General features: G+C 50.1%; 1 protein-coding gene across 4 annotated transcripts in view; it reads right to left on the reverse strand.

Annotated features, from left to right (window-relative positions):
- Window positions 1-12,275, reverse strand: part of ZHX2 (zinc fingers and homeoboxes 2) — a 76,618-nt gene extending 64,343 nt beyond the window's left edge. Inside the window, exons 1-2 of one of the 4 annotated variants that reach the window (XM_037378668.1) lie at window positions 12,158-12,262; window positions 6,701-6,829 (exon numbers count right to left, since the gene is read on the reverse strand). The gene's annotated coding sequence lies outside the window, so the exon portion shown is untranslated. Of the gene's footprint in view, window positions 1-695; window positions 742-949; window positions 1,109-6,700; window positions 6,830-12,157 lie in introns of those variants that run through there. The other 3 variants (XM_037378670.1, XM_037378667.1, XM_037378669.1) reach the window with 3 other exon arrangements.
- Between the last annotated feature and the right edge of the window lie 928 nt (window positions 12,276-13,203).

The raw sequence follows: 13,203 nt of genomic DNA on the forward strand, positions 1-13,203 counted from the left end.
AGCGGCTGCAGCCTGCCAGCCTGGGCAGGGGCAAAATGAAGGGGGGTAGCAAGAAGAACTGGGTAAAAGTTCAGACATCGCCAAACTCCACTTCCTTCTTTTTATTCCTGCTGGTATTGCTGACGTTTAAGGGATCTGTGAGGTCAGTTTCTGCCTGCCTCCGTGTTTGTGTGTCTGTGGGTCTACCAGCCCCAGTACTAAATTTTTTTTTTTACTTGCTGGCTAACGTCTGTCACATTTGACAGAAGGGAAAATCTTGGAAGACAGTAACTTCCTACCACTCCCTGAAAACAGACAGGGTGTGGAAGAGAGATCCCCATCACAACTGCCAGAAGTGGAGAGGGGTTACTGACACCTCTCCTGGGGCACACATGAATTCAATCTCACGAGCCAAACACACTGGAAAGCAGTGTGCATTGGTCCCACTGGCCCGAGAAATAATCGGTCTCCCGGATTTCCGCTCACATCACATCTGGCTTGTCACACATGAAGCTTTTTCTGCTCAACAACCGACAGGGGTCTGCAGAAAAAGCAAGGATTGCTAGCAGAGACTCCCTGAAGACCCTCAGGTGGATAGGGAGAGCACAGACCCTTCTTCTTCAACAGCAAGCTCATGAACCAAGTGGGGTTTGGATGCAACCTGAATCTCTACCTTTTATGTACGTGTCCTTAGCACAGAGTGCAAAAGTTTACACTTCAGGCCGTGATGCTAAAAGCTGGCAGTCAAAAGCCTGGCATTCACTGGGAAGAAGAAAAGGAAAAGAAAAGCTTAATTTCAAAGTTACGGTGTTAATTCCACCCTCCAATCCAGAGTTGTTAAGCAGTGCCGGAGTCAAAGGCAACTGCAACATTGTGCCCTTTGTTAAATCATTAACTACCATTTGACTAATCTATCTGCAGATACTCTCTGAAGAAACAAAAAACTTCTATATCAACAGCCCGCTCTCACCTGAAGAGTGGGCTCCCAACAAGCACCTTCCCAACAAGCACCTTCTGGGATGTTCGTCTTCTAGTTTTAACAAAACTGGTCCTTGGCTTTCCTTGCCTTCAAACAAGACTCTGCCTGCCTGCTTTCAATGCAGATCAAAGGTGACCTTAATAGATCCTCACTGTATTAATACCTATAAAATAAGTTTATGATGTTAAATTTCAAGTAATTATTTTATTCTGTAATTTGATTAAAAACCATCATTTGCCAAACATGCCTTGGAAAAACAATATCACTATTTGAACTTAATAATTAAGTACGTAATTAGCAATTAATGTATAGTGCTTCCTTTTAAAACCCACAGCATGTAACACTCCTTCATGCTTTAAGTGGGGAGCATCTTAAAGTCGTTATAAACCTTGATTTAAAGGCTTTAATACCCTGAACTATTTAAATCACATTAAGGATGAAACTTCATGTATGAAGAACCCTGCCAAACCCAGATGTGCATTGGCCTGTGCCTCACCCTCATACCGTTTATTTCACATAATTTAAGAATGGATATTTTAAAACCGCAGACAAGTAAAAAAGAAGTTTCATGACCAAAAAAACCCACCCAACTTCAAATGTTTCTTAATCAGCTTCCTACATAGCTTCCAGTTTAAATTAAAAAAAAAAAAAAGAAAAAAATGTAGTAAGATTCCTGGTATTTTTCCTTCTCTAGCTACACTGTAGAAGTTTCAGTACTAAGTATGTGTCAAACTTGCTGTTCCCAACTTTCTGAGTACTTTTTACTGACTTTAAAACACAACAAAGGGACAAGGGCCACTCATACACTAGCGAAAAATTAATCAAGCTGCAGCCCCAACCAAGCCAAGTGGCCACAGCAAAATGTGAAGAGTGTTTCAAGATGAGTACCTACATGTAAAAGACCAATAATAAATGGTGACAAATCACAGACCTTCTCTGCTGTAGTGCAGACCAGCAATCACAAATTTGAGCACAAGAAGGGTCTCCTGGCTGATCTGTGCCACAGGCTTGGTGTGGGAACTCTTCTGGAGGATGCTACGGCAGTGCCTAGATGCACAAACCAAACCCAACATGACAGTGACACATGGTAGCAGCCTCCACCCTGAGGTACAGCAAAAAGGTCACGACAAGAGCGAGAAGGAACAAATAAAATCCCCATCTACAGTGGCATGAACAAAACACAGGCAGATTCAAAAATAAAATAAAATAACAGAAGCAGGTTAGACGAAAACACAAGCCAGTCTGAGCGGTCCTGCGAGAGCTGCACCGGCTGTGGGGTACTGCTTCTGCCAGGGAGAGGGAAACAGGAAAGGATGCAATGGGTCCAGGGCAGCTAACTGAAAAATGTGATCAAATTCCAACACTGGCTGAAAGAAATCGATACAGAGAGGAGGCTCAGGTACGAATGCAGCTTTCCTGTGCAAGTACACTGTTTCCAAAAGGCAGCAAACTACACCTCATGCCGTCACACACAAAACATCAAAAAGAAAAGTTAAAAGCATGGCAGGGACACTGGTAATCCCCATCCCCTCTTGCTGCCCGTGACCTTCTGTGAGTAACACAGCCTGCAAAGAGCCACAAGCTCGTTGCCCTACAGTACTGCATACTGTTTACATCACCACCAATACTGGGATGCAGCAGTGCTGATGTTAAATATCCAATACCCTCCTCTCAAAGCACCTCGCTCACATTTCAGGGGGTGCTTCAGATTTAATAGCGCATTTCAAAGCAGGTCCCTCACTCCACCAAGCACCACAAAAGCTCTTTTGCCTGTGGATGGAAAGGAGCTTTCCCTGCCCTGCGAGCACCCTAGCACAGCAGGCTCCCTGCTGGGATGCAGACAGAGCTCTCCAAAGTGATGGCAGGGTGGAAACAGGCAGGTGAGGGAAGAGGGCAAGGAAGAGGGTACTACAAAGAAATCAAAAATGCAAAACACGCACTTTACAATGTACTTCCTCCCCAACTGGGCAGAGGGTGCAGACAGAGGTTTGTCCCTTTTTTTCTTAATTTAAAAAAAAAAAACAAAAAACACCACACCATATTTAAGTCCCTTAGAAATGCTGTGGGAAAGGTGTAGAGGGCTCAGCAGGGAATCGGGGCCAGCTGGCGAGGGGTGTGCTGCTGCCTGGTCACCCCCTGCTCCCCAGAGCTGCAGACCCTGAGGCTGAAAGCACCCGCTCTTGAGTGCTTTGCGGAGAGAACAAGACCATCCGCTGCTTGCCAAGAAACAAGAGCAGAGCAAACAAAAAGGAGTTCAGATTTCAGGAGATTAACTTTAAATCCACCAACTCGGCACTCTGATCTGCTGCTGCAGAAGTGATGGGGCCGGAGCTAAGATCATCCCTATGCATGAGCTCTTTTTGGCATAAATAATACCTTGTGACACTCCTCTCCTGGCTCAGACATGCACTGAGTGTTTGCACACTTCTCCTGGACCGTCACACAGACAGTGAACATGGAAAAATACGGTAAAACATGAAAATAAGGTACTCATAGGCAAGATGAAGATCGAGGATAACAGGACAAGCAAGCATCACTTAAGGCACTTCAAGTATATTTAGGCTTGAAAGCAAAATACTTTAGAGCTAACATTTTTTCCCCTGTATCAGATTAACTGTGAATTTTGAAACTTGTGTTTGCCCTGAGCAGTATTTCCCAAATCACCTCATCCCTTCAACATAACCGCAAGACAGGCAGACAAGATGCCAGCAGATAGGCAGAGGAGGGGCATTCTGTAAAAACTGTTTAGGCAACAGTAAAATTGTGAGGATGCTCTAACTCTAAAGAAACAGAAGATGCCAAGCAAAGAGCAGTTAAGAAAACAGTTCTCTCCGAAGACATTGTTCTTCCTCGTCCCTCCTATTGCTTTAAACCACGTGTGGAGCTTACTCTTTCCTTGTGCTGGATGATCCCAGATAGGCAGAGGGAAGTAAAGGTTTCCTAAGGCAGCAGTGTCCTCTGAATTTATTCAGCACCAGTTGCACCTGGAAACTTCCCACTCGCAGCAGCTGGGCAAAATCTTGCAGGTCCTCAGCAGCCACTGACCCCTGCACGCAGCCATCCAGCATGATTGTGCTGGGGGCTCTGCTGTGTTTGCTAGCGCTCCCACACAGCATCCCCAGGCACTTTCCCTGGTTCAAAAACCCCACACAAGGCTTTTTCAGCATCTTATCACTGCCAGCTTCTCAAATAAAATGAAACCTAACTCTCAAAAATGTAACACAGTGGAGCTGGTGCCTTCCTGGCAAGATGCTTGTACCTGAGCACAGGCTGGGTAGACCTGTGCCTTCGGTTAAAGCCCAGGTAAAAGGGTTTCCGGCTCTCAAAACAACCTGGCTGCCCAGTCCTGAGAGATGAGGAACAGATCTCAAAATTCTGCAGCTGCCAGGTCACGATGACTCCTGGTACCATGCATTACATGACAGTAATGAAAAGCAGCATCACATTTGTGACAGGCTGCAAGCGATGTCATGGGGATGCCGGACAGTGACAATGAAATAAATGAGTGATAAAGGACCTGTAACCACCTTTTGCTGAGCAAAAGGAGGGTGTTGGTGCAGTGGTCCCACAGGTGGGAGCAGCGATAGCAGTGCGAACAACCACCAGGTTGGTGGAAAACACCAAGCGCTCTCCCCAGGAGGGAGCTGAGCAGTCAAGCAACTTCCTTGCCTTTCAGTCACTTGGAAATAAAGAGGTCCAACCAAACACCACTCTTCTCAGAAGACCAGGAAGGGGAATCTTTGGAAAAATGCAGAAAAACCTCAGCTCTGGGGGGACCGTGATCCTCTGGCATAACCCAATCTTCCCCAATTTTCACAGAAACTGTACCTAAGCTCAGCAGATGACAAGCACCAAAGCCTGTAACAGCAGTGTGCTCCTAGCATATCATTTAAATAAATCAGTTTCTGGAGAGACAAAAGACAAGGAAAAACTCCCTGCGGTGCCTGACAGTTCGTGCTGAAGAGGATGCTGACAAAAAACCAAAAAACCACAACAAAACATATTTGCTTTAGAGGTGGGAGGCAGGAAGACGGGTGGGGAAGGCATCTCCTCAAAAACACTTCAGGCCAGAACCATCAGGACTTTCCTTTATTTCGTGTGAGAGTGAATCAGCAGCACTCCGCCAGCCCGGCAGCAAAGCTCGGAGATGCCGGCGCTGTCTGCTTCGTACTGGCTTCTCCCTGCAGGAGAGGACACAAAACCTCCCCACATCGCTTCCCAGGGCCTCTGTCCCAGCACTCTTTGAAATCCAACAAAACTTACTACCTCCAACTGTTTACTCTGGAATTTTCTTCCAGCAAATAAGATTTTTAAAAAGAACAAGTATTTTCCCACTCCTGCTATCTAAGTGTAACGTAAAGTAACTGAAACTAATAAGCATGAAATTAGGTTGAGAGATATTAAAAAAAAACATCCAAAGCTTGCAGGGTGAGAAAAAGAAACACATACATCGGAGGCAAGGGAAGGGGCACAGAGTTCTTGAAAAACACTGCCATTTTATTAAACCCTTCTGAGGGTGCCTTTAGCAGCAGCCCAGAACCTGCTTTTTTTGGGTGCTATTTAAAAAAAACGCACAAACCACAAGATTCTGCTTCAAAAGAAAGGAGATGCATTCTTCCCTATACAGCTTTGCTCACAGGACTTCTTCCTCCACTCATCAGACCGGACAACAGGTTAAATAACCCTGAACTTGAAGCTTCCTTAGTTATGGTTCTTGACTCAAAACAAACAAGAAAATCCCTTTCCACTTGTTTGTGCTTTTTTTCTTTTTTTAAGCTCCAGCGAGTGAAATATGCAGTTTTAACACTTACTAGAAAATTGTGGGAACAACAGACAATGACAAAAGAGAAGCCAAAATCAACAGGTAATTTGAGGTTGCAGATTTAAAAAAATATTTAGCATTTAAGAGGGGAAATAAGGTCAGGACGGGAAGAATGGGGAAAAATGAGAGGCAAGGAAAACTAAGACTTCAGGGCCATGGTGGGGTATGGAAACTACTGTGAGAAATTCCCACCCCACCTCTCTGACGGCTCGCATGAAGTTAATTATCCCCTCCGTTGGTGCCAACTGGGACCACACCGTAAATCACACCATCAATATGCTGCAAGCTAAAAAATAATACTTTTACATATATATATCTATATATCTATATCTATATATATATCACTTAAGAAAGGAGGGAGTGCCACAGAGAGTTGCTTCTGACCAAAACTGTTTCCATGCAAGCCCACAGATAAGGGGAAAGCGAATGGAGTAACACAAGGGAAGTAACTTTGTTTTCAGCTTTGCCACATTTTTCCAGGAGAGGCTGAATTTCAGGAAGTGGAGGAGTCTCCCAAGCGAACTGAACTATGCTGTGGTCAGGTAACACTTGTCTGGAGAAAACCCCAGGACGTGCACAGAGCCACTTGTGTCTCAGCCAGGATGCGTCTGCTCCTGTCCCCCAGAGCTTCCAACACCCGCTCCTGCAGGGAGGACTGGGCTTAACTGGGGCTTAACTCAAGCAGTAAAAAGGGTTTCCCAGAGAGGGGTGTTGATGTGCAGGCATCAAGAGCTGAACAAGCACATGACACAGACATTTCTGCATGGGAACATCTCATGTCAGGTGTGTACCGCTAACACTTACCATGCGGTTCAATCAGCCAGGGCAGGACACGTCACTGAGGTAGCTGCACTAGCAAAACCTGCCAGCAGAAAGGCTGTTACACCAGCAAAGGGGCATTTCTTGCTGATGCCACTTACCAAACTCATCGCACGGGGTTGGGAGGATAAAGTCACAACCAGAAAATTCACCCAAGGAGCAATTTCTTGGCATGGTCGTAGGATGCTGACCCCACCAAAGCGCTCATGCACTCCTAGGTGTTGGGTACCCTGTGTAATGAGATATTATGTAGTCTGAAATACATACATGCTTACTTTTTCCCTGTAAGAAGTAGTGATTTACTGTAGTGATAGGACAAGAGGCAAAAGTTTTAAAGAGGGTAGTTAAGATTGGACATTAAGGAAGAAATTTTTTACAGTGAGGGTGGTGACCCACTGGAACAAGTTGCCCAGCAAAGCTGTGGATGCTCCACCATTAGCAGTGTTCATGGTCAGGCTGGATGGGGATTTGAGCCATTTCCTGCCCATCACAGGGGATGTTGGATGAGATGATCTTTCAACCCAAACCCTCCTATAGTTCTATGATCTTATGGATGCTGGGGTTGCCCTTGGAGCCAGAGCCCCAGGAGGTGGGCAGCCAGAAGGTCTCCCCCGGCTGTGAGATGAGGGGCAGCACGAGATGGAGATGACCTATATCACTTTGGAGCTTGTGAATGGTGTAGATGGCAACTGAGCCCAGGGGTGAGCCTGGACCACAACGCTGCTTAATCTGCAGTCTATGGGGCAGCCCGGCTGGGCATCTGCAAATTCCTCCCAAAACGTCTGCAAAAGTTAATTTGAGAGGCAAGAAAGTGGTGAACGAGCTTCGCTTCGCTAGATAAGGTCTCGGCTGGCAAGTCTGCTCGAGGGCCACAAGCTGGAGAAGATATAAACTGTAGATGTATCTGGGGAGGCTCGTTGCCAGAGTGACACTGCATTCCTTGCACGCGCCCTGCTTTCACCACCCAGCATGTACCCTGCACACCAGGCCAATTCAGAAAAGGTTGTCAAAACTCGCTGAAATCCCCCCCGCTCCACTCCCGATGTGCGATTTCTAACCACACAGGCGTTACAGATCACCTTCTTCCCCATTCGCTTCCCAACCCTTCCTCCCTTCCCCGTCAGCCCTCCAGATGGCAAGTGCTCCCCTCTGCCAAGCGCCGACATGAGCCTTCCCACTGCCAGCCCCGCTCAGGGCATTGCCTGCTGCAGGCAGCTCGGGCACATGCCATCTCATCCGCGAATTCAAGGGGATACTGCACCATAACCCATGTCCTCGGCTACCAGAATACCCCCACACCAAGGGGACTTTAAGTCCCCTCTCAGTTACCGATGCCAAAACCTCCTCTGCTTGCCTGCGCCGTCCTCCCTCTGCTCGCTAACAAAAAACAGCCATTTGAGGCTTGTTCAGTGCTAAATACACAAAATCATTTCACACATCTCCCTCAGTTTGACTGGATCTCCCGGTTTCACCAGCCGACTCACAATACTGGTCATCTTACATGAACTCAGCTTATGGAAAATTCAGGTTTCACTTCCGAAACTGGTTTTGGGCCCCATGGTTCTGTGAAAGGCTTGCCAAGCGCATTGTCTTATATCCAGTCCCACAGAGTTTCTTGAAACAACCCCAAGTTCATCTTTCTTAAAACAAAACAATCAAACAACCCACCCTCCTGATTTGCAAAAGCATGGCAGGGTTTTTTGGGTTTTTTTTTTGGGGGGGGAGGGGTGTGTTGGTAATGTCTGAACTGCCTCCGGATGGCAAGGCTGGAATTGAGCTCTCTTCCCTTCATCTTCCCAGGGCCAATTCATTTCATTCCCATTTTGCTACACCGTTGCAAACCAAACTCTCAACTACTACCCTGTATGAAAAGTATTTGTAATGTTCTGGAAATCAACAGCTCTTCTGGCTTCTTCAGAAAAAACCCAAACTTATTGCTACCCCAGGACTGATCCATACCATGGCAGTAAACTTCAGACCCATCTGTTCTTGAAGGGTTGATAAAATAAACTAACACCACAAATATTAGTTCCAGCTGACGTGACACATGTAAACACACCTTGACAGAAGACCAGCAATTACTTTAATGGCTTTAAATTGATGCCTTTATAGATTATTTCAATGCCTCCTTTTGTTTATTACTTACTTTCAATATGAATAGATACCGACATCCAGCTGTGCATGTTACAACCTCAGTTTGCAAGTAACTTTTAAGGAAAGAACACACTTGCTGAATTATCCTCACACATGAAAGCCAAAACTACAATTACACTCTCTCCACACAAAAAGCAAATGCAGCTTTAACTGCAGCCTGACAGCCATGCTAAAATCCTAAGGAAGTCAGTTGTGCCACTGTCCATTTCTAAACAAATTGTAATCAAAATACTGTTTTGGTTTATTTTCAGTGGATGTTTTCATTCCTTAAGTGGACGCACAGGAAAACAATCTATACGTGAGTCAAAACATCCCAACCAGAAGACACTCCGAATAATATTGCTGAGGATCATCCGAGTTAGAGCAAAGCTAAAAGGAGTAAAACCCAAAGATGTCACACATGCAAATACAGTGATGTCATGCCTGGCATTAAAATCTTCACCTTGTACGAGGATGAGCAAAACCTGCTGTGTTCTCGTTCCAGCCTGCAGCAGTTTGAAACTGGTTTGAAAATGTAAAAAGCAGCAAGTAACTTTGCTATATTTAATGCTAGCTTTCTTTTTTTGACTTTTAATAAAAACACAATAAAATTTGCCTCCCTAACAAAAAGAACCAAAACATGATGCTGCCAACTTGGGCTGCCTCATACAATGGATTATTGATTTTACAGACACTGTCTAGAAATTGTTGTACCCTGTAACCAGGGTAAAAAGGGGAAAAAAAGTGGTACTTGGAGAGAAAGCAGTTGGAAGGAGCGTGCTCCTTTCAAACACTGACAGCAGAGATGTCCAGTGGGATGAAACTGGAGAACTTCTGGGGGGGGAGCAGGCAGAAAAATGTCATTTTATAAAGGTGAGTAATCACACAGGGTCCAGGCTGATAACTGAGCTGTACACATCTCTAAGCGCTTTCCAGCACTGAGTTCATCACAGGTATAAGAAGAGAGGACGAACACAGGACAGCTCTTGGTCATTCATTTCTGCAGAAGGCTGGAAGGGGATAAACGTGCACACAGCTGCTGAAGTAAAGTAAGGACTGGCCAACAACTTTAAAAATGCATGGGCTAAGAAGGATATAAATGCATGGGCATTTATATTCTCCCCAACTGCAGGCCAGTACCTTGCTTTCCCTGACCTGGAGATCAATTTGCAATTCTGTGTTTCAAAGAGCTGTTGAGTTCATACAACAGACTGAAGCCACATCTACATTAGAAAGGCTTTACCGGGACAGGAATATATTACACTGGCAAAGCACTCCGGTCACAGATACCTCTTGAACAACAAAATTACTCTTCTACCGGTCTAATAAAACCACAGCTACACACAGCAGTGTTACTTCACATGGCATTTCCCAGTAAGGCCACATGCAAAAGGTTTCTGCTAGAGCCATGAGACCCCTGCTAGTCACACCTGTGCCTGCACAAATATCCCAGCCCTGGCTAGAAGGGACGAGCTCCATGCAAAGTTTAATCTGGAGGTGGTTTTTTTTTAAAAGACAATTTATTGACCAACTACATGTGGATTATTTTAGGTGAGCTGGATGACAAATCAGAGAGCGGCAATCATTTACCCTCATTTGCTGTAAAAGAATTACGTTGAGACATTTGACATTTTAGTTCTCAGCCTCAATTTGGAAAGTTTATTTTTGGGATGACTAACATTGCTCCACTAAAGGATGTGCTACGATCCCTTCCTGAACTGGGACCTTGACACCCGTGGGACAAAAAAATCCAATAGGAAAGACCAGTTTTGCCTAGCAGACAGCCTTCGGCTGTGACCCCCTCGAGGGAGCCCCTGTGCTGCCAGAGTTGCAGCCTCACCAGGCACCGCAGGCTCCAGCACCCTCACCTGCTGCTCCCCACGGCCCACCCAGCACCCAGCTGGGAGGAGGTGCTGACACCCAGCAATCCTGACCACCCAGTCACCTTCCCACCCAGCAAGATCCCTCCTCTTCCCTCCAATTCCTTCTCCTTTGGATGCTTTCCCCCCTTTCTGCTCTCCACCTTCCAGCCTAAAACTTTTTGCCGAGTTGCCCTGCAGGGCAGGGTCCTTGCAAGCTCCCAGGATTTAATGGGAGCACCTGCTCTGAGAGGATGGAGAGCCTCCATCAGAGAGGTGCCTGGGCAGCCCAAAGCGGGAGGGCATCGGGGCCATGCCCCCCCACCAAGCTGTCTCCCACAGGAGGGAATCCCAGGAAAAAGGGAACAAAAGGGCTCGGGAAAGAGCTGGGCAAAGGGATACCCCAAAGTCAGGCAGGCACATTCCAACTCCACTTCCAAGTTTTACTCCTAGCAAAGAGGGGAGAAAATTCTGTCATTTGCTGTCTCCCTCATCCCAGAGGGAGAGAGAGAAGGGGGGGGGGGGGGGGGGGGAAGAAGGAGACGGTTGTGTGATGGCTTTGGAAATCAGCTAAAACAAAAGGGAAAGTCACCTCTCCTAAAAAAAAAAGGGAAAAGAAAAAAAAAAAGTGGATGCAACATGCCAAAGGCCGAGCTTCCCCAAATCTCCCCATCCCGGGGAAAACACAAATGCCAGAGGCAGGCAGAGACTTTCGCCGAGGCTGCGGGAGGGATGGAGCGGGCGCCCGGCTCTGCCCCGCCGCGCTCCGGGCTCGGTGCCGGCCGCTCCGCTCCGCCCCGCCCCGCCGCGCTCCGCGGCCACCGGCAGCGACCCCCGCGCCACGGCCCCGCCGTCACGGGGAGGCTCACAGCGGCGGAGGGGGGGGGGGGGGCAGGGAAAAAAACAATTAATCAAAAATTAAACCAGCAGAAAGCGCTGCCAAGTGCGGCCGCGGGCGCGGAGACACGCGTGGCGGCGGCGCCCGGACCCCCCCGCGCCTGCAGCCCCCCCGGGGCGGCTGCCCCCCGCCCTGCCAGCCAGCGGCTCCTTTTTAGAGACCGCACTGACAAAATCGCCCTGCTCGCCTCTACGTAACGCCCTGTCGAAAGCGGACGCCATATTTTGTGTTGCTGATGTCGACATAGACAAACGTAGACATGTTTTTTCCTCCCCCCCCCCCCCCCCTTCTCCTGCCTTCCCCCCTTCACCCAAACTTGCGATCGGGAGGCGGCGCGGGGAGCGGGGAGGAGGGCGCGGGGGAAGGAGGCTGCATGGCGAAAAAATTAAAAATATAGCTAAAAATAATTAAAAAGCCCACCCCAAACACTTCCCCCCCCCCCGGCTCCCACCCCGCGGCGGTCTCCCCCGCCCCCCCTCCCGGGTCCCGGGAACCGGACAGTTTTTGCGGGAGGAAAAGTTGGGTGCGAAGCGGCCGGGGCGGGAGCGGCGGCGAGTGCCCGTGTGCAGGGAGGGGGCGGCCGGGGAGGGGGGCGCCGCGCCGCCGGGGTCGGGGGGGGGGTTGGGGTGGGGTGGGGGGGGGGGGAGCCCGCCTGGGAAGTTTCCTACCTGCGCCCAAGGCGGCGGCACCGACTGTCCCGGGCGGAGCGGCACCGGGGCTCCGCCGCGGCAGCCCGCGGCCGCGGGACCCCGCGCCCCCCGCCCCCGCCCCCGCCGCGCCGCGCCGGCCCGCGGGGAGACACGCGCGCCCCGCCACGCGCGCACGCACGCACACGCGCGCCGCCCCGTCCCCGCCGCGGGAAAAAAAAAAAAAAAAAAGGAGGGGGGGTAGAGGAAAAAAAAAGGAGAAAAAAAAAAGAAGGGAAAAAAAAAAGAGCCCTCGATCGGTGGGGATCTACGCCAAAACCCACATGATCTCTGACGTCAGCGTGCGTATTTGCATACGATACCACCGCCGGCGCGGCCGCCGGGGTCCCTCGGCGCGGCGGAAAGTTGCGAGCGGGGCCGTGCCCCCCCGCCGCCTCGCGCCCGGCCCCCCGCGCCTCCCGCGGCTCAGCCCCGCGGCTCTGCCGCGCATCCCCCCCCCCCCCCCCGCCACCCGCCCCGCGCGCCGCGCGCGTGGGCTCCGCCGCGCGCTCCGCAGCCCGTCCGGCGGCACCGCCGGTCCGTGCCCGGCCCGGCCGGTGACATCTCTGGTGTCCCCCCCCGTCCCGCTCCACGGGTGGAACGTCACGGCCCCCCGCCCCCCCCGGCACCCCCATCCCCCGGGCGGATCCGGGTGTTCGCGGCGGGCCTCCCACGCCCACCCCGGGCGGTGCGAGCCGTGGCGGCGCCAGGGGTGTGCGGACCCTTGGCATTGGGGCGGGGGGTAAGGACCCTCGGTCCGGGATCCCGCGTGGGGATGGCAGAGGCTGCACCTCCGTTCTAGGACGTGGGGACGGGACCCCCACCTTGGCGTGGCGGGGGGGTACCCCCTGCTATAGGGACGGCGGGGGCCGGAGCCCCGCTATAGGGACGGCGAGGTTAGACCCCCGCCGGGGGTGCCGGACCCCCGCTGTGGGGCGGGCGGTGGGATGCTGGGGGCTGGCCGAAGCTATGCCGCCAGGCTGCCCCCTCCGAGACGCGGCGGGTTACCGGGGCCGGTGGGGGAGCGT

The sequence above is a fragment of the Falco rusticolus genome, chromosome 3 (genome assembly GCF_015220075.1).
Source record: "Falco rusticolus isolate bFalRus1 chromosome 3, bFalRus1.pri, whole genome shotgun sequence".
NCBI classification, from domain to species: domain Eukaryota; kingdom Metazoa; phylum Chordata; class Aves; order Falconiformes; family Falconidae; genus Falco; species Falco rusticolus.